At 40.7% G+C, this 26,227-nt stretch overlaps 1 protein-coding gene and 1 non-coding gene across 2 annotated transcripts in view; both read left to right on the plus strand.

The window, feature by feature from the left end:
• The window catches only part of CCAR1 (cell division cycle and apoptosis regulator 1), a 2,906,903-nt gene that overhangs the window by 1,144,051 nt on the left and 1,736,625 nt on the right, over positions 1–26,227 (plus strand). The window lies entirely within an intron of this gene.
• On the plus strand, positions 18,154–18,217 carry LOC122789518. The gene has a single exon (XR_006362836.1). It is a non-coding gene; the product is annotated as a small nucleolar RNA SNORD98 (small nucleolar RNA).

Below are 26,227 nucleotides of genomic sequence, written 5' to 3' on the forward strand. Positions count from 1 at the left end.
CTGTGGCCTTTCTTTTTAGGGCCTTCTGACATCTGGGGCAAGAAAAGACTGAGGATATGACGTCGGTCATGCGCTTTTATACCCTGACGCTCTGATGTCAGATCTGAGCGCCCATGACCGACGTCAGCCTAATACTTTGGTATTCGGGCCGACCGAGGACAGCGGACTACCCATATGTAAGGACTGCAGCAATGTGGATCTTCGAACATCTACATTTATGGTAGGTACAAAACTGTATTTTTTCACATCCCCCTGCTTTGTACATATTTTTCATAAAATTTCCGAAATATCTCTTAGTACATGTATAGGATGCTATTTTTTTTCCATAGGATCCCTGAGTTTGGAGACAACCATTTCTACTTTCTGTGACCCACGTAGGTGTGGTAAAAGATTTTGTGCTCTGGGGTTATTATCAAAAAATAGTTGCTTAACAGCAGTTTTTCTAAATTCATGCATATTATCCAAATACTCCCTTATTTTCTGTTTAGCAATCTGCAGTTGCTTCTGTTCTTCCATCACATTCCCCTTATTCTGCAATACTCTAGATGATTATTGTTACATCTTAACCATATCCCTTTTATTTCTACCCTTTTTTTAACAGCACTTTCATTTTATTCCACTCACTGGCTTTTCCTTCTGAAGAAGTTTCGATCTTCCCTAATAATGCTGAAATAATTTCCACTACCCATTCCTGAAAGTGTGCTCTGTTTAACAAGCAATTGGGAAAGCCCCAATGTCTCACTTTTACTTCATTACCCTGCATATGCATAATCTCAGTTATTTGGTGTCATACCTTTTAATTAAATGCACATGTTTCTGGGAAATACAATTTCTTTGCTGTTTAGCCTAATTATTGTACCTTGAGAAATAATAAGCAAATTCTGTCAAAGTTCTTACTACTGAATTCATGACTTCCATACCAAATATTTTCATGCATTTCTTCAGAAGTATACCTTCTTGTTATGTAGCTATTGTTTTCCTTTCTAGGATTTCTTTAAATCAAGTTCCATTCCTGACCTAATAATCCCTGCTGAAAGCTGATTTATCCCAAAAGTTTCTTAAGTTCCATAATAGCAGTTGCTGAGGAAGTAGCAATACATGCCAGCTTAATCTTCCTCCCTTGCAAGTAACCACTTATTATTCCCTTTGTCTATCACCGTTGGAGCCCTCTAGTTGTTAGTATTATTACTCCCCTTTCTTTTGTCTCCAATATTTTACTGAATTTGCACCCACTTGTTCATTTCTTTCCAGCTCTGTCTCCTACAATATTGCTTTTTGTATTATGCATTTGTTAATATAATTAAATATTTTCTTTTTTGTCTATACCTGTAATGTTGTTTACATTCCATTATAATATAGATAGAGTAGCCATTATGGTTAAAAGCTGCTGTTCCAAGTTATTATACATGACAGTTTTTTGAATGTGTGTTTCTAACTCTTGTTTTAAATTTGCATACTAATATTTGACAGGCTGATATTTTATATTGTTGTTTCTTATTTCCACGTGAACTTGTGGCACTTTTCTTAAAGCAGTTTGCTTTAATAAAAACCCTCAAACAAAAAAACTAAATACTTACTCAGAACACCCCCATCCCATATTAACTTAGAACAAGCACACAGAACTGTGTATGTGTTAAACAAATTAAATTTAGTTCCCCGTATAAGAGCAGTTGTCTCAAATTGATAGCTGCACCCATAGGCATTTCTTAATCTAAAATTAAGGTTACCTATGCTAAAATACATATTATGGCTTGTGTTCCAACTTAAACCGATTGCTGTGTGTTATTTTCTTATCTCCATTCCTCTTCCAGATATGAAAAAAACAGCGCGTAAGCTTTCAAAAAATATTAACTTTTAGTCCTGAGAAAAAGTGTACTGGAAAAAAAAAGCAAGAAAAAAAATGACACTGGCTACCTTTAAATAAAACTAAATTATGCAGTGTTCTGTTAAATGCATTAAAGTGTTAAGCTGCTTTGGAGCCTGCTATCTCTTATTCACTTTCCATAATTTCAGACTTTATTTTTTAATTAGCTTCTTGCCATTGTACCTTTATATTTTGCATTTCCCTCAGTAAAGGATGCTCAGAACTTGCAAGATTGTTTGCACCTGCAGACAGCTTGTCTCCATGTAAAAAGAGTCAGCAATGAAAAATAAAATAGCTAACAACTTCCAGATGCATGAAGGAATCTTTGTAAATTTCACTCAGAGCAGAATATGCAAAATTCCCCATCACTATAACTGCTTTCAGCTGCAGATGTCTGATCTCTGGATGAGAACACCTGATAATGGTGAAAAACGAATTAACATCTTTGCTAATGCAAGAAGCTTAAGTTTTTTATGGCTTTCATCATTTTGTCTTATTTTAAGTCTGTTTGCTTATTTAAAAACATGTTTATAGCATAAGCCAAAGGTATTAATCTTGACATCCACCCATGTAAAAATATGGGGAATTACCTTCTTAGTTCTACATGTAATATAGTCAGTATGATTTTTATACCCCACCCAGCAGCTCTGGATCACATACTTATATTAATATAAGCTTGCTTCTGTTAAGCCTTTCTGCTCTTGTTATGCATAAAACTTGTATTTCTTACAGTTAAAAAGAAACTTGTTTACTTTGATATCTTTAGCACTTACAACAGTGACTGAAAAGACTGTCCCTTTCACACACACATTTAAAATGCACCTGACTGCACATCATGCAAAACTGCTTTACAGTGTAATATGCAGTATCATGAAATATTTTATAGAAATACTAATAAAAATTGTTTTGCTTACAGTTACTTTTTCCTTTATTGCCCTTCTAAACATTAGATGCAATGTGGGGTATGTGCTTTACAGTCCACTCGCAAGTTTAACATAGTCACCAGAAGTGTAGTCTTTTCTCATCAACTTTTATTTGTAAAGCCATATTTCACAAGTGTGATTGATGATTTATAATTTCAGATTTATTCACCAGTTTCACTGTTGCTGGTCATCTTCCTGATCATCTTCATCTCTCAGTACTAAACTCTGATGTTATGTGATCCTATCTCGCCTACATTCTGAATGATGGGTTCGGAGCCGATCCCTCGGCTCCGACTCGGCACGCTTATGCCAAAGAGCGAAGTCTCTTACTGGCTGAGCTTACCATATCCCAGGATGCACCACTACCAGTCCCCCAGATCTCGTTTGCCGCTAACAAGTGAAGACGTGGTCTCGAGCTGGCTGAGTTAAGTAGTGATTATTTCACTAGTTTTTCTGTCAGGTTTTTCTTCTTTTTCTACAAAAAGCTGTTTTAACAGCTATTCTTGTGTTTTGAGTGTGTTTGACAAAATTCACTTGGTGAATTCTTGTGTTGTGAGTGTGGACTAGGAGTACCTTGTCTGGAAAGGCCTTTCGGGGTCTTTTTGTTTGTAGGTGACTTCGGTTCTGTTTTAAATCATTTACATTTCTCTTCTTAAATAAGAACTAACTGAGAGAAATTATTACATTTACAGAGTTTGTGCTGTGTTTGACTAACTCTGAGTATTGCGAGTGATAACTGTAAGCCTATTCTAGGTGTGTCACCAGTGTTCTTTACAGTTACTTTTGAAAATTTCTATAATGTCTCAAAACCCTAGGCCTTCGGGCTTCAAGAAATGTGTAAAATGTAGCTTCAAAATGTCCATCACGGACGATCACTCGCTATGTGTGTATTGCTTAGGGGCAAAGCATTTACAGGAATCATGTAGTGTATGTCACGCTTTTTCCTCAAGGGTCCTCCAGGAGAGGAAAAATAAATTAATTCTTAAGGGATTAATTAAACCTTCTTTCGAAGAAGCTTTGGCATCCTCTCCTTCTCCGGCCAAAAAGAAAAGGGCGTCGGCTCCGACCAGTCCGTCGGATCCGATCGCTAAGAAACAAAGGCAGGCCTCTCCTTCGACTCCAAGGATTTCGGAGCCGAGGTCGGAACGGTCTGCCTCGATGCCACCAGTATCGGCTCCTCTGGCTTCGGAGCCGATAGCTGGGGCATCGAGAGGCGGGTCATCTTCGTCGGCTCCACTGCTCTCGGAGCCGACAAAGGTTGCCCGCTCAGACACTTCCTCCTCGGCGCCGAAGTCCACCTCGGCACCGATGGAAACTGGTGTGTGTGTTCCCTCGGCGCCGATACTCATCGAGTCGCCTCGGAGCCGGTCCCCTAGCCCTTTGGGGCCGTTGGAGAGGCCGTCTCGGACCCGTTCTGTTTCCTCTCGGTCTTCGAGGATGTCAGATTCTGATATAGACAGGGTGCTCCAAAGACTGTTCCAGTCCCCAGTCTTCCAAAAATTTGTTTCGGTTCCGACCCAGTTGGCTTCGGAGCCGATGACCTTGGCCCACCCCATTGCCATTCCTCCTCCGACTGCTTCGGCTCCGTCGGAGCAGGTGCTGTTGGAGCCGATGGAGATCTCAGGGTCGGCTCCGACCCTTACTCCAACCAGGCCTTCGGGTCCGAGTTTGGTCTGTGGACGTCTTCGGCTGGACCCGGGGTGATGTTTGGGACCTATGCTTTCGGTTCCGAGCCTCCCCTCGGTGCTTCGCTGCGGGTCTTCCGTCGACTATCACGGCTCGGAGACCGGACACTCCCAGGATTCTGGGGTCCGGCTTTCAGAGCCATGAGGAGTGCCTTGGCCAAGTCCTCTTGACCATCTCCCGGCTTTACCGGCACCTTCCCTAGGCGTGGAGACTGGGTCTTTGGCAGTTCCCTGTCCGTAGTCAGCGGAGCCCCGGGGCCTGAGGTTACCCCAGTGGGGTTCCCCTCCTCCTGAGGGTTCTTCTGAGCTGTCTTGGAGGAACCCCAAGGAAGAGATCGTGCAAGAGGAAGCACGTGGACCCCCCGAGTCTATTACTTCAGACACTGATCTGGATGATGCAGAGGGGTCCCCGAAGTCGTCCTCGGATGATGTCTCCTTTGCAGACATCTTAGAGATCCTCAAACAACGAGGCGGCTGGATATCCAAACCCCCCTCTACTGACGAGTCAGTGCTCCTCAAGGCCTTTGGGGCTCAGCCATCCGCCTCCTGGGTGTCTCCGCCCTTCGACGAGCTTCTGGATTTAGTTTGTCGAAGGCGTGGAACATCCAGATACCGTGGAACCAGTCCCTTCTCGTCCAAATAAATTTTTGCCTGCTCCTGCCGAGAAGGAGTTCCTCACTAAAGGCGTGGCTGTAGATGCCATGGTGGTGGCATCTGCTACACAACAGGACGTGGCAGAGGCTTCAACGTCCATCCATCCTCCTAATAAGGAGTCTAGGAGTATGGACAGGCAGGAAGCGCACCCTGACTTCAGCGGCCTTTACTTTAAGGTCTCTGAATTATTTGGCACATTTTACCAGGCTTCAGAGGGATCTGGTCAAGGAGTTGTCAGATTCCTCTCGGTAACCTACCTGAGCAGCTAGCCCAGTCGGTTAGCTCTCAGTTGGCTGTCCTTACGTCAATTTCTAACTTCGTCCATGAGGCTCATTTCCTATGCGGCCGAAGGCGGGTAGAGCGGCAGGCACAGGCGTGGCTCTCTGGAGACAAGCCTGGCTCCGCTTGTGTCAGTTCTGGAGGCCTTCAAGTCTTCCTTCCGACGCTCCCTTTGATGGGTCCTCCTTGTTTGGACCCAAGGTTAAAGACACCCTTACCGCTGTGAGCAAGAGGGAAAAACTTTATCTGCCGTAGGTGCCCGTTATTCCACTCCCTTTCGGCCTTACCCCAAGGCTAAAGGAGGGGGGAAAATGTGGTTCCGCAAATCCCGTAAGTTTTTCTCCCAACAGCAGGAAGAATCCCCTTCCAGAGGCAGAGGACGGGGAAATTTTTCAGGGAGACGCCGTCCCAGAGGCGGCAGAGGGCCCCGCAATTCTGGAGACCGCGAGTCCTTTCGTGGCTCTTCAGCCTCCCACACATCATGAGGGATTGCCCGGCTGTGCTGCTCCGGAGCCAGTCGGGTGTCGTTTTGCCAAGCACCTAAAAGCCTGGGAGTCAATCACTCAGGACAGATGGGTGCTTCGGATCATTGCCGGAGGTTACACCATCCCATTCACATTCTCGCCCCACCGTCCAAAAGAATCCCGGACCCACCACCCAGTCAAAGGGAAATGGCAGCCGCAGAAGCTTTAAAGCTGCTAGAAAAAGGAGTCATCCAACCGGTCCCCACAGACCAGATCGGATCAGGAAATTACTCCAGGTTCTTTTTAGTGCCAAAAAAGACAGGGGACCTGAGACCAATTTTGGATCTCAGCAGACTGAACCAATCCGTCACGAAATCCAAATTCCGAATGGTCACGTTACAATCCATTCTCCCATTGTTGGAGAAGGATGTTTGGATGTGCTCCATAGACCTCAAGGACGCCTATTATCACATACCGATACATCAGGCGTCCAGGAGGTATCTGCGCTTCAGCCTGGGAGTCAGTCATTACCAATTTTGCGCTCTGCCCTTTGGTCTCACCACAGCCCCCAGGGTGTTCACCAAGTGTTTGGCAGTAGTGACGGCTCACCTGAGAAGTCTTGGATTCCAAGTGTTTCCCTATCTGGACGACTGGCTCCTGACTGCCACCACCAGGCATCTACTAATGGACAACCTCAAAGCCACCATCTCCCTGCGTGTTACCCTGGGGATTACATTCAATTGGTCAAAGTCTGTCTTGCTGCCCTCTCAACGCATAAAGTTCATAGGAGCAGAGATAGACTCAAGACTGATCTTGGCGTCTTTCTTCCTGCCGAAAGGATCCAAACTTTACAGGGCCAAGTTCAAGCTCTGATCTCGAGATCCAAAGCCCCAGCCAGGATGGTTCTACAAGTTCTAGGCTCAATGTCTGCCACGGTTCTCTTAGTCCCTCTGGCAAGATTGCACATGAGGATTCTTCAGTGGCTATTGTCAGCGCAATGGTCCTTTCAGGATCTTCCCTCAATCATCACATCATGATTACGGATATATGCAGAAGGGACCTTCGCTGGTGGCTTCAGACATCCAATTTGGATCAAGGAAACCCCTTTGTTCTTCCCTCTCCAGTGGTTACCCTGACGACAGATGCCTCCCAGATAGGGTGGGGGGGGCATTGTCTGGGCAGGCTAGTTCAGGGCTCCTGGCTTCCAGGCGAGCTCTTCTCCACATCAATGTGTTGGAGATGAGGGCTGTACTACTATCCCTACAAGCCTTACACAAGTTTCTTCCTCAGGGCATCATCGCCATCCACACAGACAACATGTCGGTGGTTTGGTATCTGAACAAACAAGGAGGGACCAGATCATACCCCCTTTGCAGAGAGGCCATGAGAGTGTGGGAATGGGCTGTAGCTACCAACCGCTTCTTGGTAGCGACCCACATCCCGGAAAGTCAAATATATTGGCAGACAAATTGAGCAGGACAATTCTCTCTCCTCACGAGTGGTCTCTAAACCACACAGTAGCAGCTCAGGTTTTCAGGAGATGGGGACGCGTGCTGCGACCTATTTGCAACTCCATTAAACACCAAGTGCCAAAGGTTCTTCTCCTTGATCCCACATCAGGGAGTACCAGCCATGGATGCTCTAGCACAACCTTGGCCAACAGGGCTACTTTATGCCTTTCCTCCAATTCCGCTTCTTCCCAGAGTTATTCAAATAGCCTCTCAACTGGGGTCTTCAATGATTCTGATTGCCCCGTACTGGCCTCGTCAGGTATGGTTTCCCTACCTGAAGAAGCATGCAGTGGACGATCCGTGGACTTTAGACCTGATTCCGGACTTGCTAATCCATCAGTCGGGACTTTGACATCAGTCCCTTCAATCTTTGAAATTGACAGCTTGGCTCCTCCACTTCCGACTTTAGTTAGAAGGCACACTCTAGACCCGGAAGTTGTTCACATTTTATCTTCGGCCCACAAACCCACCACTAACAAATTGTACCTTAGTAAGTGGAAGAGGTTTGCTATCTGGGCTCAACTCAAGGGCTTAGACCCTATCACTGCTCCTGTCCCAGAGGTCTTAAAATTTTTAACATCCTTGTTTAATCAGGGATCTTCTGTCTCAACTATTAAAGTCCAACTAGCGGCTATCTCTAAATTCCACGAATCCATGGATCCTCCTTTGATGAGCAGTAGACTATGCAAAACTTTCATTAAAGGTGCGGGCCTATTAAGACCACCAATTTTTCATCCTGCACCTCCGTGGGATCTTGATTTGGTGCTTCGCGCATTAACATCTCCCCCTTTCGAACCGGCTGCTACATGCGAGTTAAAATACCTGTCTTGGAAAACTGCCTTCTTAGTTGCAATTACTTCGGCAAGAAGAGTTTCGGAGCTTCAAGCCCTGTCTATTAAGCCACCGTACTTGATTTTCCACAAGGATAGAGTATCACTTAGGCCTAATCCATCCTTTGTCCCAAAGGTCTGTTCTAGTTTCTGCCTCCAACAATCTCTAGAGCTACCGGTTTTCTTCCCAAAATTCTCCAATGAAGCAGAATACACTCTTCATAAATTGGATGTTCACAGGCAGTTACGCTTCTATTTAGACAGGACTCAGCAACTTCGTAAGTCAGACCAGTTGTTTGTGTCCTTCTCAGATAATAAACTGGGCCAAACCGTCACAAAAGCTACTATCTCAAAATGGATCAGAGATTGCATAACTCAGACTTATTCTTCTTCGAATAAGCAACTTACAACATCTATCAAGGCTCATTCTACCAGAGCTATGGCTACTTCTATAGCTTTTCATTCCAAGCTCGCTATATCGGAAATCTGTGCTGCGGCTACTTGGTCCAATCCGCACACTTTCATTTCACACTACAAATTTTATGTGGCATCTAGAGGACGAGCTTCATTTTGTTCCACGGTACTCAGGAGTGTTTTCCAGTGAGCCACCCAGGATTCAGGTGCTAGGGACGCTGTCCCATCATTCAGAATGTAGGCGAGATAGGATCACATAACATCTTTTAGTTATGTACTCACCATAACTTCAGATGTTTGGGATCCATCTCGCCTACATTCCTAATACCCACCCTCCTTCCCCCTGCCTTGGAGATCAGAAGAGATTGAACGGTTTTGAGTTCTACTGTTTTATCTTGTTTCATCTGACGATGTTATATAAGCAGGGTGTGCATGTGTGCATGTATGCGGACAAACTAGATCTGGGGGACTGGTAGTGGTGCATCCTGGGATATGGTAAGCTCAGCCAGTAAGAGACTTCGCTCTTTGGCATAAGCGTGCCGAGTCGGAGCCGAGGGATCGGCTCCGAACCCATCATTCAGAATGTAGGCGAGATGGATCCCAAACATCTGAAGTTATGGTGAGTACATAACTAAAAGTTTTAAGTCCAAAGTACTACTGATTCTTCTAGTTAATTACCAAGCTTCCAAGCATTTTCCTCTTGTGGAACATTAAGGAATGTTTCATTGGCAAAGTCTGTCTGTGGGCTTTTTTGTTAGAAGAATGAGAAGCAGAGTCCTTTTTTGCTTGCTTGATCACTTTTTGTTAGATACATATTTTATTCTTCCTTAGCCTGTTCTGTTTTAAAAAAATGCATTTGATTCTTCAGGAAAAAATTACTCCAAAGTCAGCTGGATACAGCAGCTTGAGTCTCGCACCTGTGTCTAGATGTTCCGTGTTTGCTGGGATAAACTTGCTTCTGTTCTGTCTGGTGTACATTGAATAATCATTTTCCAAAAAAAGCACTCTGCTCTCTCCATTTTCTAATACTTCCCCTTCTGACACAATTTTGTCAGGGTCAGCTCTTTCTGATAGTATGGTTGCATCTTTACTAAAATAGGTCTTGGCTTTCTCATTGTCAGCTTTGGAGTATATACTTGATGTGCCCTTTCAATTAAAAAATCACGTTGCTTATTTGTGCTTTGACAAAATTAATATAGTTTGTTCCTTCCAGTTTCTATTGTACAGCAGAAAATCTCAGGTTTTCTCTGAGTTCTCTGTCTTCTAACTCTAATATTTTTTGAAACAGCACTTCTTGAGAAGTCTCCTACTCAGCCAGCATTTTCTTTATTTCAGTCCCTTGTTTGTGCAGTTTTATTAGTTCATCTGAATAGCTAAAGTGTCTTCTATTTTTCTAGCCTTCTGTTATTTGAGTTTATATATTCCTTCAATGTTTCATTTATTTTAATTACATCTGAGTGCATTTGATTTGTTTTTTTATTATAAATTGCCGGAAGCTACCTCTTGAAACAGCCAGTGTTTTCTCTTAACCTTTTCTGGTTGATTTTCTTTCATATTCTCCAAATTTCTTTGCTGGCATCCAGGCAGTTTACTGACTAGCCAGTAATATTACCTCAGTGGCACGCCTCCTCAGTTTCTGTTTTCACACTGGGAGAGCTGAAATTAAGCTGCTGATCCGTGTGCAGCCATCTTGGAAGTCTGTAGGTTTTTATTTTCTCATTCCAGATCAGACCAAGTGGTGATTTCCATGGTAAATCCTGCAGCTCCTAAATGTCTTGTAAATGGTAATCCCTACTACCTGTGACAATGATGGGAAAGACTTTGAAAGATTTGAGAAAAAGTGTAATCTTTTACAACACTTACTTTTAGAATTCTTAACTGTCAGACCCACATGTTAATGTTTATGCTTGCTTCTTTTGAGAATATGAGGAATGTTATGGCTTCTTTTCCCTCATCAAAGGAAAAAAATCTCAGTGTTATAACATTGTTTCTGTCTCCCAAGTTGACTATACAGACTTTAAAGTGTGTGTGTGTGTGTGTGTGTGTGTGTGTGTGTGTGTGCGTGTGCGTGTGCGTGTGTGTGTGTGTGTGTGTGTGTGCGCGTGTGTGTGTGTGTGTGTGTGTGTGTATGTATGTGTGTTATTCAGCTGATGCCATTTCCAAAGCTGCTGCTTCTGGAACTTTTATGAGGATGTTTGCTTGGTTGCATACTTAAACCCTTACTGAAGATGTAAAAGCAGAAATTATGAATTCTTCCTTGGATAGAGAGGTTGTGTTTGGATCATTGCTTCAAAGGTCCTTAAAAAGTATGATGATAGGGAGAAATTGATTCAGGGAGTTGCTCAGATTTTACAGTCTTCCTTTTCCTTGGAACTATTTTACAAAACATGCCGACACAGAAGCTGCTGGTAAGCAGGCTTATTAAAAGCAATTGCAAGATGGGTCCAAAACATAAATGAAGGAAGAGCCTCCCCAGAAAAAACAAGTTTGAATGACTGTCTTTAGAAATTGCACCACCCCCACCCTGGCAAACCTTTAATTTTTCCCCCAAGTCTGCCTCTCCATTTCTGTCTCTGTCTGTGGGAATTTCTAACTCTTTTTCAGAGGATTCCTCCTTATTTGCCAGATCAAACTTCTTTTTTCCTCTTATCGTTCAGCTTCTGTCCCTCCTTCACAGAAAGGGGAAGGGTTTTATTGAAAAGTTTCTTGTACCAGAAGAAGAGGCTTCATGGACACCTGTCCTAGATCTTTTTTTTCTAAACCAGTTTGCGATAGTTTCAAAGTTTAGTGTCACTTCACAACCTGTTACCTGTTATTTCCCATTTAAGCTTTTTAGTAACCATAGATTTAGAAGATGCTTACCGTTACATTTCTATAGCACCAGATTTCAAATATTTCTTAATCTTTTCTATGTCTTGAACACACTTTCAGTTCTCTCTATTACCTTTGGGGTATTCACAAAGCGTCTGTCTCCAGTGATATTCTACTGCAGACTGCAAGGTATTCACATTTTCTTTATTTAGATGATTGCATATGTTTGCAGAGTCTTTTTCATAGTGTCAGGAATCTCATTTGAGCGAGAGATCTCCTTCACAGACTAGAGTTCCAGGTGGACATCCAAAAGTATTGCTTGACCCCTTCTTCCAGGATAACTTTCCTATGATGTCTCCTAGAGACACCTCAGGTCAAAGAGCTTTCCTTCCACAGGGAAAAGTAATCTTTATCTTGATCTCTTCTTGTGTTTTTCCACTTAAACAAGGGAATTTCTCAGGATTCATAATTCAAGGCATGTATGATTCCTCTAGCCAGACTCCACATGAAAAAAGTCAATGGAACCTAAAGTCAAAATGGTCACAACATCAACATTCCTTGACAATCCAGATTCATGTTTTGGGATTTGTAAAAAGGGAGCTTCTTTAGTGGAGAGACCATTTTTTCTTGAATGGAGGTCTGTCATTTTCCCTTCCATTTCCAGCACCATCAGTAAATACAGATACCTCAGACTTTGCTTGAGGAGTGGTACCTACTGTGGTAAATGTGCAGTGTCTTTGGAATAAGAAACGTACCAAAATACATAAATGTAAAAGAGATGTTGGCAGTAATAATTGCTTTCAGCTGACTCTGTCATCTATAGTCCACAGAACCATTACAAGTGGTTATAGATCACACTACAGTGATGTGATACATAAATAGGAAGGAACCTGATATCACCCTGTCTGCAGACTAGCCATGGTAGCCTGAGATATAACTTTCCAATATAATCTCACTCTAAAGGCACCTTATATCCCATCAGAGCAAACTGTTCTGGCAGACAAGCTGGAAACTGAATCAAAGAGATTTCCAGAAGTTGATCCAGCTGTGGAGAATACTGGGATACTTTTCTTTGACTCCATTCACAGCAGCCAGCTGGCAAAGGTCTGCTCAAGGACAAGCTTTCTCTCTCTCAAAAAAAAAAAAAAAAAAATATATATATATATATATATATATATATATATATATTTTTTTAAAGACGGGCATGTTGCTTTATGCCTTTCCACCTTTTCCAGTGATAGCAAGGGTCATCCTAAAGATTCAGAAGGCCTCTCCAAAGATCATTGCATATGACCCCCCCCCCCTTCTTGACCAGGCAACAGTGGTTGACCAAGGGCAATGATCACAAGCTTCCTCACAGAATGGACCTATTCACAAAAGACAGCAGGTGTTTGATACAGCCTAACTTGAAACATCTTCAGCTAACTGTGTGGATGATAGAGGTTTAATATATTTTAGGCACCTATTTTCTGAGGACATGCTGCAGGTGTTAGAGGCAAGAAAACCTTCTACTAGGAAATCATATATAAGAAAATGGAAAAGATTTTATAATCAGTGCCAGAATGAGAACCAGGACTCTCTTAGAGTTAGTGTTTCTCTAATTCTACAGTGTTTGTATGAGTTATTATCATCTGGCCTTTCTTTCTTCACCTTCTAGGCACACTTGTCAGACATTTCAGCATTTTTCCCATGTATCCTCCCCCTTCAATGCATTCCCAGTTAAAATGTATTTGAAAGGGGTGTTGCATACCAAGCCGCCTAAAAAAATTAGGTGGCTTCTCCCTGACATTTTAACTTTGTTTTAGAAAAATTAACTCTTGCTCCATTTGAACCACTTCGTCAGGCTGATTTGAAGTTCTTAACGCCAAAAAAGTTTTGATTCTTTAAGGAGTATCTGAGTTACAAGCTCTTATAGTAGGTCAACCTTATCTCTTTTTCTGCAAAGGTAAGGTTTCCTTAAGAATTAATGCTTCCTTTATGATGAGTTTACTTTGAGCCACACTATCTGTATCACTGTCTTCTTTCTAGAACCAAAGAATGTGGGAGAGAAAAGATTCTCCATACTTTTGATGTCCACAGAATACTCTGTTATTAAATTTACAGAACTAAACCATTCAGAAACTCTTATCAGTTATTCACTTCTTGTAACAGTAAGAAGGACAACCTGTGCTAAAGTAGACCATCTCCAAATAGTTCTCATACTATTGTATTTTGTTATACTAACCACAGTAAGGCAGTTCTGTGCAAGGTCAAGCATCTGTCTATGTGGGCCTTGGCTTTATCTGTAGCTTTTTGAAAGAGGTTGGATTCTGTAAGTATTCTAGAAGCACCAGCTTGGTCCTCTGTGGATACTTTTACAAAGCACTACAAACTAGAATTCTTTTCTAGGTGGAGGACAGGCTTTACTAAGACCACTCTTTAGTGGCTCCTGGACCATCATCTTTCCTCCTGTCAGTCAGTTTAAGCTATGGTAGTTTACTCATGTACATTTGCACCTCCAATTTTGCTAATTTGACTTTGTTAATCCATTTATTCGCAAATTGACATGCACACTATTAGTCATTCATAACAAAACTAATCGTGAAGTATTTATATTATTTAACACAAATTTAATATGTTAATAAAAGTGCATTCCAAAAGTATTTCTGTATTATTACTGTATTAAACTTTAGTTTTGTTAAAAAGAACTGTAGGTCCTACGCATCACGCATGATTATGCCAGTCCCACGCATCTTCATGTCTGCAGACAGCAACAATCACATGTTTGGTGTCTTTGTGATGTGTATTGCAATAACTTTGCTGTTTACATATGCTATTAAACTTAATTTTTAATTATGTGTCCAAAGCGTACTGCTCCTTGTGCCTCTAAAAGTGAATCAAAGAGGGTTAAGAAAGTGAAGACTCTGACAGAGAAAATTTAATTGTTAGACAAGCTTCATAGTGGGATGTCTGCAAATGCGGTTGGCTACCTTTATAGGATAAATGAGTCGACTGTAAGACATATCAAGAAAAAAGAGAGCGAGAAATACACAAAGCTGTTGCTGCTACAACAGCTCCTGGTACTAAGACATTGCATGAACTGGGTCCCCATATATCCCGAATGGAAAATGCAACTTTTGTTTGGCTGCAAGATTGCCATAAGAAATTAATTCCAGTGAACTCTAATATAATCACGAAGAAGGCTAAAGCTGTGTGTGTGTGATGCTTTGAAGAAACAGGAAGGTCGCCAAGGTACAAGCAGGAGTCACCAATTTAATGCAAGCCGGAGAGGTTTGATAACTTCAGGCCTAGGTATGGTTTATACAATGTCAAGACAGCTGGAGGAGCAGTGTCTGCCAAAGAAGAGGCAGCAAGAGCGTTCTCTGCAATTTGGAAGAAGTTGATTGAGGAGAATGGTTATGAACCCGAGCAGATATGTAATGTTGATGAAACCGCTCTCTTCTGGAAAAGAATGCCAGAGAGAATTTTTATTACAGAAGAAGAAAAGAAGGCACCAGGATTCAAGGCAGCAAGGGACAGACTGACACTTTTGCTCTGTGACAATGCCATGGGGTTTATGATAAAAACTTCTCTATCTATAAGACTGCTAACCCAGGGACATTGAGAGGGGAGGACAAGTTTCAGCTGCCAGTTTTCTGAATGCACAGTAAGAAGGCCTGGACAACAAAAGTTTTCTTCCTTGAGTGGTGTCATCTATGTATTGTGCCAAAGGTGTAAAAATATCTAGGAAGTAGAACCTCATGACTTCAGAACAAAGGGGTGGAAGTGGTTTACATGGCCCCTAACATCACGTCACTTATTCAGCCTTTCAACCATGTTGCCATAAGGACATTCAAGGCGCACTACAAGAGGTACTGCATGGAACGAATTGTGCAAAGAGTGGAAGAAAACCCTGATGCAGACAATAGTATAAAAGTGTGGAAGGAATTTACCATTGCAGATGCTTTGGATACCATCCGTAGAGCCATTTAAGCCATAAAACCCGAGACAATACATTTTTGCTGGAGAAATCTTTCGCCAGAATGTATAAATGATTTCACAGGTTTTACCACTGAGTCAGTAAAACAGATAATGAAAGAAATTGGGCAAGTAGTAAGGCAGGTTGGTGGGGAAGGTTTTCAAGACATGGAGCTTGGGGAAATTGAAGAATTAATTGGCATGGATTTCGAGGAACTGCAAGACCAAGATATATTGGAAATGACTGCTACATGGGACGAGGGTGGGCATGATGAGAAGGAAGAAGAGGAAGAACAGGTGCCAGAGGACAGGCTTATGCTGGAAATTTTGTCTAGTCTTCTCAGAAATGCTAGGGCTGTTATGGATACCATGTATGAGATTGATACATCGAAGATGCAAGCATTAAAAGTGAGGCAAGGAATGGAAGAGGCATTAATTCCGTACAAGAATGTTTCTAAAGAAATGAAAAGGCAAAGGAGTCATATGCCAGTCACAGTGTAGTTCCCCAAAGTAGAACCATCCACTTCTGCCACCTCTGCCCCTGGAATTTGACTTTTTACCCTCACTCTTTAGCTGTTGTCTGTGGTGGCTATAAGCAGAGACCATTATTCACTGGGTAAAATACCCGACAGACATGTCCTTCGGGAGAATGACTGGAAGGTTATGTTTTGTGCAATTCTTGTTCCTTTTGTCATTAACTGTTAGGTAGAAAATTGAAATTATTTTATTCTAGTTCTGCAGTCTACTGTCAGGAAAGACATGTCCACATTTAAGCAGAAAATAACTCCTACAGATGTCATGAAGTCATTATTTGTTTATTAATAACAGAAGTGCATTTTGACAAATTACTGTTATTATTTATGCCTTCTGAGTATGTTTAACCTATGCGCCAAGTCTTAAAATGATTCAAAACCTAATACAACTGTGTGGGAACTCACGACTTCCTATACCAACCAGAGCTCACTGCCTCAGAAAAAAGTACCTGCAGTACAATGGATTTTAAGAAGTCAGCACAGAGTATTAGCTTACTAAAGGCTCTGCAGGGACTTGCTAATGAAACTGTAAAGCTGTTTTTTTTTTTCTGCCTGCATGATTTTTACCCCCAGCATCACTTCCACTTGCCAAGTTTGTATAGCTTGTGGTAGCTACATCAATGCATTCCATGGTGACTGAGTCTCTTTATGCATTATGAGCTACCATTTTAATAGCTACATTTGCATGAGAACTGTGCAGTGATGAAACACAGTCTCAGCGTAAGCTTACAGCTAACACTATACTTGTGGTCAGTAATTAAATGAGAAAACACATGACCAGGTAAATGACAAGAACCTGCATTGTTCAATTGTTTATGCAAAGAAAGAGTTTAATCAATCTCTTTAGTTATCTGTCAGACTAGGGGCTGAGGTTAAGGGGCCTGATTATAATTTGTGATTCTTTGGACTTAGCAGGGGGTTGCCACACCTAACCCTTGCAAAACTGGAGTGCAATTTTAGTTAAGGCAACTGCAGCATTGATCCTAGTGATGAACATAGTATTGTTGTGTAAGTAAATTTACCATAATAATTGATCAGATGATCAGTGCTGCAGTAGCCAGTCTCTCCCTCTACCCCCCTTTATTTTTATATGTTTTTTGTTGCCAGAGTGAGGACTTTTTTATTCCTCTAGCATTAACCTTTTTTAGGGCTCTAGCCTTCCTCTCTCAGTTATGAAAGCTCTGAAGGGCTTGCTGCTCAAACCTGTCTTTTTTTCTTCAACTCTGCTTGAGATGGTAATGCTCTGTGCATGTGGAAGGTGCCCTTTAAGCTTTGGAGTCTGGCCAGCTGTTATATCCTGAGTGGGATGTAACCCATATACCTAATGTGACTGCAACAGTGATTATTTAAACATCTGCTGTTTAGATAAGTTTAATTACACAACTATACATAACTGTCATGGAGACGTTCAGGTACTCAGCAAGACAAATATATTTTTACACCTCAGGTAAAATTTGAAAAGGTCTTGCTGACTGAATTATGAATTTGTTTCATTACTAGAAAAATTAAACACAAAAGCCACTGTGGTACAGCGGTAGCGTTGTTGCCTCACAGCAAGAGGTTCTCCTGTTCAATTCTCTGCTGGAGTGGCTTCTGTGTGGAGTTTGCATGTCCTCCCCGCGATCGAGTAGCCTCTGAAAGACCTGCGTGAATGGGCGTGCCTTCCCTGAAGGTTGGGCATGTCGGGCTGGCAACTCAGCACCATAAAAATCGACTACCAATCATTAGCTGACTGGAGTTCTACTGTGGCGACCCCTAACCGGGAAAAGCCAAAAAGAAAAACAAACACTAGAAAAATGAAACACTATAACACGTGAATCATGATTCTGTTACCCCATCTTGTTAGTTTTGACATAGTTGTATGACATCTTGGAAAGATTTTCTCAATAGTAATTTGAAATGTACTGACTGGAGTAGGGTACAACGAGCAGTGCCTTTGTATAAGAAAATGTTTTATGAGTAAAATTTAATTTTAAGTAATTGCAGGTTTGATTCCCGTATAGCTATTTTGCACAACTCAAAAGAAGGAAAGAAGGTTGAGACTGAGGGATACTGAGGTTGAATGCCATCTCTGAATTTGGGCTTTACCTTTATTGGGGTTATATTACCTCTGAATATTTTTTGTCAGGGCTGACAACAACAGAAAACTGGTCAAAAGCTGGAATTTCAGGATGTCATTTTACTTGCCTTCCTAAGTTTAGCAAAAGTATTTCTCTCATGGATAGACTGAGTAATGATGTGTTAAACCTATTCCATTTCTGAAACAGATGTGGACACAAATCTGCTGAACTTGGTCCTGCTTGAATATTATTTCAAACTGTGCGATGAACTTTTATTTCCAATAATTTGGGATATGCACAAGTGCAAACTTTGGTATGACTAACTTGTCTTAGTTATCCTTTTTAGGTTTGCAGTTCAATTTGAAGCACTCCACATTCTCACATAGTAAGATGCAAAGTTTTCACATTGTGTGTGTGCTCTTTAAGTGCTTGTACCTATTAATTCTTTCACCTGCAGTTGTTTACATCTAATTGATTGATCTTGTTAATTGGAAGGTGAAAGCTGGAGTTGAGCACAGGATGCATTGTGCAACTTAATTAGGTTTGTACTGAAATAACATTGGTTACATTTTGGAATTAGGGAGAGAGTTTCTCATTTACCATGTGTAATGCTTTTATTGTTTGGTTTACTGGATATATTGACCAGGTAATTAGACAATCTCATTGGAAATATTTTATTCACCATTCTGGTAGTAGACCTGGTCACCAAATATCTATGTAATAATTTAAGAATAATAAAAAAAATGAACTTTGGACAAGTTCTCACATGTACAATGCTTACCAGTAATCTTTTAGCGGAGTATTTCCAGTGAACACCACTGTTAACAGAAAAAGGTATCCAAGAATTAGATTGCAAGTTTGTTTATTTCAGTGTTAAAAGGTAGTGTGAAAAAAAAAGACAGGAAGCACTGACCTCGGTTTTATTAGGGGGAAACAAGAGGTAATTTGTTTGGTCATGCACAGTTATGCTAGGGCTTTGAAATTCATCTTACAATAATGTGTTGCAGCTTAACAGCATGACAGCCCCCTTATTTGAAGGTCATGTTAGGTGAGTTTCAGTTATTTTATGGAAAGCAAATTCATTTTATTAATGAAACATTTTATACTGAACTATTATGAAGTTGTTAGTTTTAATTGTAGAACGAAGTTTAATTAAAAATATAGTAAAAAAGTTTTCTTGGGGGACCCTGTACACTGCACTACTGCTGGCGGCAGTTAATGCTGGTACATTCCTTATGAATGAAGTGTATGGGATAGACAAAAATGCTACAGAGAAGAATTGAGTTTGCCTGACAGCTCACTGTAGAGCAGAATACGTTTTCTGATATTTTATGTAAAGGAGTGCACGTGGCTGTTTTTATTATTTTATTATGTGTTTTTTTTAGTTGGAAAACCCCTGAATGCTTTCAACGAACATTATCTCCTAGCCAGTTTCATTTATCTTCCCCCTCATCGGTTTACTCTCCACCAGACTGTAACCAGTTTCTCTTTATCAGATTTTCCTCAAGGAGACATGAGAACCAGACAGCCAATTTCTCATTATCAGATATTTTTCCCTTGGAGATATGAGCGCCAGATACAGAATTGCTACTAAGGATACATTCATTTGCTAGAAAAAAGTCTCATAATATTTAGTATTCTTTTTCATTTAATTGCTTTAAATCAGTCTAAGGTCCTTAATCCAGTCATTCTCTGATGCAAGAATGAGAAAAAGCACTTAATTTTTTCTTTTGTCATGCTCTTTAACCAGGGTGTTTTTTTTTTAATATATTGCAGTGCCTAAATTTTTTGAAACTGAACAAGAAGAGAGAGAGTAAGGAGAAAAATGAAAAAAGAACAGCAACACCTATTTACAATCCCCATTACACTTAAAAATATAACTGAGAAAAATTTACTTTATAGCATGCAAAGAAAACAGTACACCACAAAAATAGTACTGTTAAGGAAAAGTGTTTTCTTTAGTTACAGTTAACTTTTTCCCCACTATTCCCGAAAGCATTTTTCTGAACATTAATGACATGAATTTGGACAAATACTTGAGTCCCGCACAAGTCCAACAAATTCTGAAAAAGTCCTGTACTTCTAGAATTTCTTGTTCTGCCATATTCCACAAATAGAATTATTGCATTGTAATCTCACATTGTTACTGGTTTTATTACTGTTCCTCTCCATCTTCTAAATCCTCATTCTGCTTCATTTCCAATGTAGTCTCTGTTCCTTTAGTCATTTCTTGTGCTCCCATCCTTCTTTCCAACATTTTCTGTTGAAACAGTGGAAAAATGTTCAGAGGTACAGTCTCTCTGTGGTCTTTATTACCAGACGAACAAGAAGCAGAATCACTTTCTGTTTCGCACATCATGTTTTGTTGGAAAAATTCTGTATTTCCTCCTTAGCATGTATTTCATCAAAAAGGATTTTGTCCTTCTAGGGAAGAATACCTTGAGGATAGCTGAGTACAACAGTTTGAATCTCACACCTGCGTCTCGACATTCTGCCTGGTGTAAAATGAGTAATCATTCTCCACAAACACTCTGCTGTCTCCAACTTTTAGTATTTTGTCCTTTTGACACAGTTTTGTCCAAATCAACTCCTTCTGCTGGTAGGATTGCATCTTTACTATTAATAGCAAAGGTTTAGGTTGCGTTCTCATAGCTAGGTTTGTAGCATACACACAATGTGCCCTTTCAACTACCAGCTCCTGCTGTGGAATACCAGTCCAGTTGCTTATTTATGCTTTCATAAAATTAATGCAGTCTGTTCCGTCTAGTTTCTCTGGTATAGCTTTAAATCTCAGGTTTTCCCTACATGCTCAGTCCTCCTAATTCTATTATTTTTTGAAACATCTCTTCCTGAGCAGTCTCATATTCAGCCAGCCTCTTCTTCAAGTCATTCTCTGATTTTTGCAGCTTTATCATCTCATCTGAATATCTGTTTAAAGCTTCTTCCATTTTTTTTCTAGCCTTTTGTTGTTTGCATTGATATACTCCATTAGTGTTTTGTTTATTTTAACCAGGTCTGTGTGCAGTCTTGTATCTTCCTGTAGGTTACTGGAAGCCAGTTCTGGAGGTTGCATTGCTTTTTGCTGAACCGTTGCAAAACTTTCCCCAGTCAATGTTTTTTCCTCACTTTTTGTAGCTGATTTATCTAGGTGCTTTGTATTTCTTTTTCCTGGCACCCAGGCAGTACACTTACTAGCCAATTACTGAAATTTACCCATAAACACAAAAGTCTCTTAGCCTTCTCTGTTGAGTTTCTGTTTTCACGTGGGGAGAGTTAGAGTTAAGCTCTTATTCAATGTGCAGCTATCTTAGAAATCCCATAACACACGTATTGATATGCAATGGCCATGTGACAAAACACTTCACCAGAGATAGAGTTCAGAAAAAATGAAATTCAGATCTGCAGTAGGTATGGCTGTAAGTATGAAAGTGGACAGTGTCTAAGTCTTAATCAGTCCTGTAAAGTCTGTGTTAAAAGAAAGAATTTTGTGAATATCTGTAAATGCAAATAAACTGTGTTCAAAACAAACGTGTACATTATTGAACATAAATATAAAACTAACTGTTTGCTGACACTCTGGAATAGACTTGTTAGAAAGAAGTGATGAGAATTAAAGGACAGAGAGTATAATTTAAGTCCAGAGTGCAGTAACTTGTCAGAAACAGTTTAACATCTGAAACTGGAAAGTATTCCAGAGAGCTGTTTGAAGACCAGTGGCAAAAATATTTCTAGGTCATCTGGAATACTAGCAGTTCCCAAACTGAAGATGAGGATCAAAAAGAGAAAACAAAGTTTTTCAGTCTTAAAAAAAAACCCATTAAAAGCTATTTTCTTAAACTGTAGCAAATTGCTTGTGTCCGTTAAGTCACCAAGTACTAAACACCTTAGCACATCTTCCATTACGATACATAACTGGACATATGAGCTTAGGATCCTCAGACTGTTCTTGCCGCCAAGTTGAATACATAAGCTTTACTAATGTGGGTCTTTTTATCTTGTTGTGTGCCGATACCACTGCTTGAGGCTTGGTCAGAGAAGTACCACATTGGGGAGCCTTCTTTTTGTGTATCTTGTCATTAAGATTTGTTCATGTCAACTAAGAGAGGGACTTGCGACTAAGGGAGGCCTCCACTGTGTTTGTTTTGCAGAGGCATAACATGGTGACTGCAATTGTAAAATTTCCAATCATTTGTATGAAAAACCCTATATTTGAAGACCCTTGTTGCCTTGTGCTTTCCAAGATAGAGGAACCCTTGGCCTCTGACATCTTGCTTCCACCCAAAAAGTTGTAGTAAACATCCAAGTGCACACAATCAAACCAAAACAAACCACATGCATGTAGGATTAAAAAACAGAGGAACCATGTTACAACACCACAAAATAATAAAATGTAATGAGTGAAGGTGTATGAATACAACATCGATGATCTCTATCTATATGTATTACAGCTGAAGTTACATTGCAATGTTTTATGCATGGCTTGCTTTACACTGTGACAGGTGAGAAGTGCTTTCTGTTGGTAATGACTATACTTTTGTGATGATTTAGGCATACTCTGGTTTGATGTACTTAAGCCACAAAAAGCTAATATAAAATTTGTAAAATATCTGAAAAAAGCTAGAGCTTTGTAGGCCAGTCTTGTCTTGTTACATTTTTTTTTCTTACAACATAGCTAAAAGGGCAGGACGTCCTTCTGTTGAAAAAAGTGAGGACTCTGTTTGTAGCCTGCTCTTTCAATCTTATAATTAACAAAATTGCTGCACTTTTCCCTTTTACCCTATCAGTATGATATAAATTTGTTATCCTCTCAACTGGCAAGATCAACTGCTTTTTTCAGGTAGTCAGTAAAGAGATTCTGCAAAGCTCTGGAAAGCTGATATGCTGTCATTAATTCCTTACAGTGTTATAGTTCTGGTGAAGTCCTAGCATCTTTAATGGACAAAAGAGCTTAACTCTGGATTTTTTTTATTGATTTGCTTTGGATGCCTTTATCATTGATTTTATATTTACGTATTTGCATGCCTTCATTCATTAAATTTTGTTATTTTGTGGTGTTACAACATGGTTCTTCGTTTTTTTTAATCCTGTGTGCTTGTGGTTTGTTTAGGTTTAAAAAACTTAAATGAGACACTTCTGCTTCCCAGTCTGACTTGAGCATACCTGCTGAAATGCAGCAAGAATCCATAGCATGTCCAAGGTCAGGGAAGGTGCCTGCTACTGCAGCCCCACAGGAAGCCAGTATGGCATCTCTCATCCGCATGTTTGATGAGACTGAATTTTTGACTCCTGTGGGAGGCAAGAGAGGGACATAGGCTGATTTTTTTTTTTTTTAGCGAGACCCAAGGGCATACCTCAGATCCTTGTTCAAGAAGTTGTGCTGGGCTGTCTTATCAAGGTCTGACAAGGTTCTGCAGTACTCCTCTTCATTTGCATGGACATCGTGGTGAAGGAAAAACAAAAAATAAACATGTTTCTCCTCATCAGGCATCCCAGAAAAGGATTAGCTCGACTTCTGTCAAGGCTTGTTATAAGGCCATTCTGTCCTTGAAGCCTCATTCCTTTTTCCCATGCTCCTGCCCCTCCACTTTTGAAGAGACAGCATGAAGTTTCATCAGAAGAGGAGAAATTGGATTCACATATGGACTGTTCCTCCCAAATCCACTTTCCTGGACAGTTGGTCTCAGATGATGGGGGTACACTATCTCCTAACTCTCCAATAGAGGAAATTTTCTTTGGGGAAACTATTTCCAGAATGATGCAGCATTTTAAGTGGGCCATTAAACAGGTCTCAGACATACAGAAAAGTTACTGTAAGTTATTGCAAGTTGGAGCCCCTAAACTCTTTGTTGTGCCCCCCCCCCCCCAAGTTCTCAAAGCCTTTTTGGATCTATTTACTTCTACCACTCTAAGTCCAGACTCACAGTCCCCCTGCACCTTAGAAACCTGACTGGTTTTATAAAGTGCCAGAAGACAAGAAATTCTTGTACAGGAATTCAGTAACAGATGCTGCAGTCCTCTTCTCCACTGATAAACCCAACAAACGTCTTCCTTTTAGGCTGTGCTCTGGGTGCTCCAGGAGTAGAGAAATCCTACTACTAGAAAATCTTAGAAAAAGAATGAAGATTTCTTCCTGGCCAGTATCCCTGTTATTCTGTCATACATGCATGAGTAACTTAAAGTTGGTCTAGCGTACTCCTCCATCAATGCCCGTTTAACTGCTATCTCAGCTTGCCTGTTTGTAAATTCACCACTGCTGTTGAGGATTAAGGTCAAACAGTTCTTAAAAGACATCCCTCATCTGAGTCCTCCTAGGAGGGCAGTTCCCCCTCCTGATATTTGAATTTTGTTGTAAGGATACATACTCTGCCCCATTTGAACTGGCAGCTTCAGCCTCATTAAAATTTTGTACATGAAAAAACAGTTATACTGATTGCTCTTACCTATGCTAGAAGGGTCTTTGAGTTGCAAACTTTTATAACAATCCCCTTTCTTTGTATTTCATAAGAATAGGGTCGCCCTAAGGTCTGACCCTCCTTTAGGGTTTATATTACAACGTCGAACTCACAGGAATTTGAACGTTATAACATTGAACCGTACAGTTCGAAACCCAATAATTACGAAAACACAGAAAAGCGATTTTTTTTTTCCCCAAGGAAAAAAAACATCACTGTTCCATGACGAAAAAAAAAAAAACCTTACACTTTAAACTTTAAATAGGGGGTCTTTGCACCCCCATACTTAAATATACCAACTCCAAGATTGCACCACAGTGGAGGAAATAGCAAAGCCCCGAAAACGACCCACCAATTTTTTTTCCCTGGGAAAAAAATCGGTGTGCCGTGGCTGTGCTATTTTTTGTATTTCAGACATTTGGGCTCGATATTGCAACGTTCAAACTTCTACAAGTTTGATGGTGTAATATAGACCCCCTCCTTTATGCCTAAAGTGGTAAATAAGCTGTCGGTACACCGATCCATTCATTTACCAGCCTTTTTTCTTAACCTGCAAAATATGGGTGAAATAATTCTTCATTCCTTAAATGTGCACAGGCAGTTAAAATTTTACTTGGAAAAAATAGACCGTTTAGAAAGTCTGACAAGCTGTCTCCTTGCATGATGGTAAATTTGGAAGCCCTATCTGTAAACAATCTCCAACTGGATTTTGAAGTCCATTTCTTTCTGTTACACCTTCCATGGGAAAAACCTGTCTGCCACTGTCAAAGCACACTTGACCAGAACATTGTCCTACTCAGGTGCCTTTTTCAAGAGTATTGATTCCAGGTCCATCTTGGAGGCCACCATCTGGACCTCTGTGCACACTTTCATCAATTATTACCATGTAGATGCTTTTTCTAGATCTAGGGCATCCTTTGCTAGATCTGTACTTTTAGGACTGGTAGACAACAACCCTTTACGTCATACTGCCATCTTAATGTCAGTTAGCTTTGGGAATCACCCGTATGTATTGGAAAACTCATGGGAGTTTGTGGGTTGGTATTTTGGTTAGGGTGGTTACCTCACAGAAACAAAGTACAGGATTTGATTCTCACGTTTGAAATGGAAATTGGCTAGGCTTAAAATGGCAGCTAATCTAGTACTTACCTATGAACCTGTGAATATTGCAACAGTGATCTAAGGAAGGACATAGTACAGTTGTGTAAGAACTTACCATAACGGTAGACATCCTACTGATTACTGTTTCAGTATTGCTTCCCTACCTCCTTCCCCTGTCTTTGCTGTCCACTGTGCCTGTGGGTGGCAGTCCCCACCCCCCCTTCTCTCGCTCTCTTGGACATGCTTCTGTATCATTATCTTTTTTCAGACCTTCTCCAGGGGCCTCCTGGGGCTAGATAGTTTGAGAATTCTATGCATATACATTTGCTTAGTTACCCTTCCGCCTATGGGTGAGGTCATATGCCGGATGTAAGGGGCATCAAGGTTTCTTGACTTTTATACCCTGACTGGACATCAGGTTAATCTTGACAGGATAACCAGTAAGTATTGGAATACTACAACAGTGAGCAGCAGGACATCTACTTTTATGGTAAGTTCTTACACAACTGTACTTTTTGATTGTGCATCATTTTCCTGTCTGTTGCATTTTAGGCTGAGGATTTAGAGCTAAAAAACATTACTGTGACCCTAATTTTATTAACTGTTCATCAAAAGAAAAGCTCAGCAGTATGCATACAAATATCTGTTCTCTTTCCCCTCTCCTTTTTTTGTGAGGGAACTGAATGTGT

The sequence above is a fragment of the Protopterus annectens genome, chromosome 14.part0 (genome assembly GCF_019279795.1).
Source record: "Protopterus annectens isolate FY-2018-M chromosome 14.part0, PAN1.0, whole genome shotgun sequence".
NCBI lineage: Eukaryota > Metazoa > Chordata > Ceratodontiformes > Protopteridae > Protopterus > Protopterus annectens.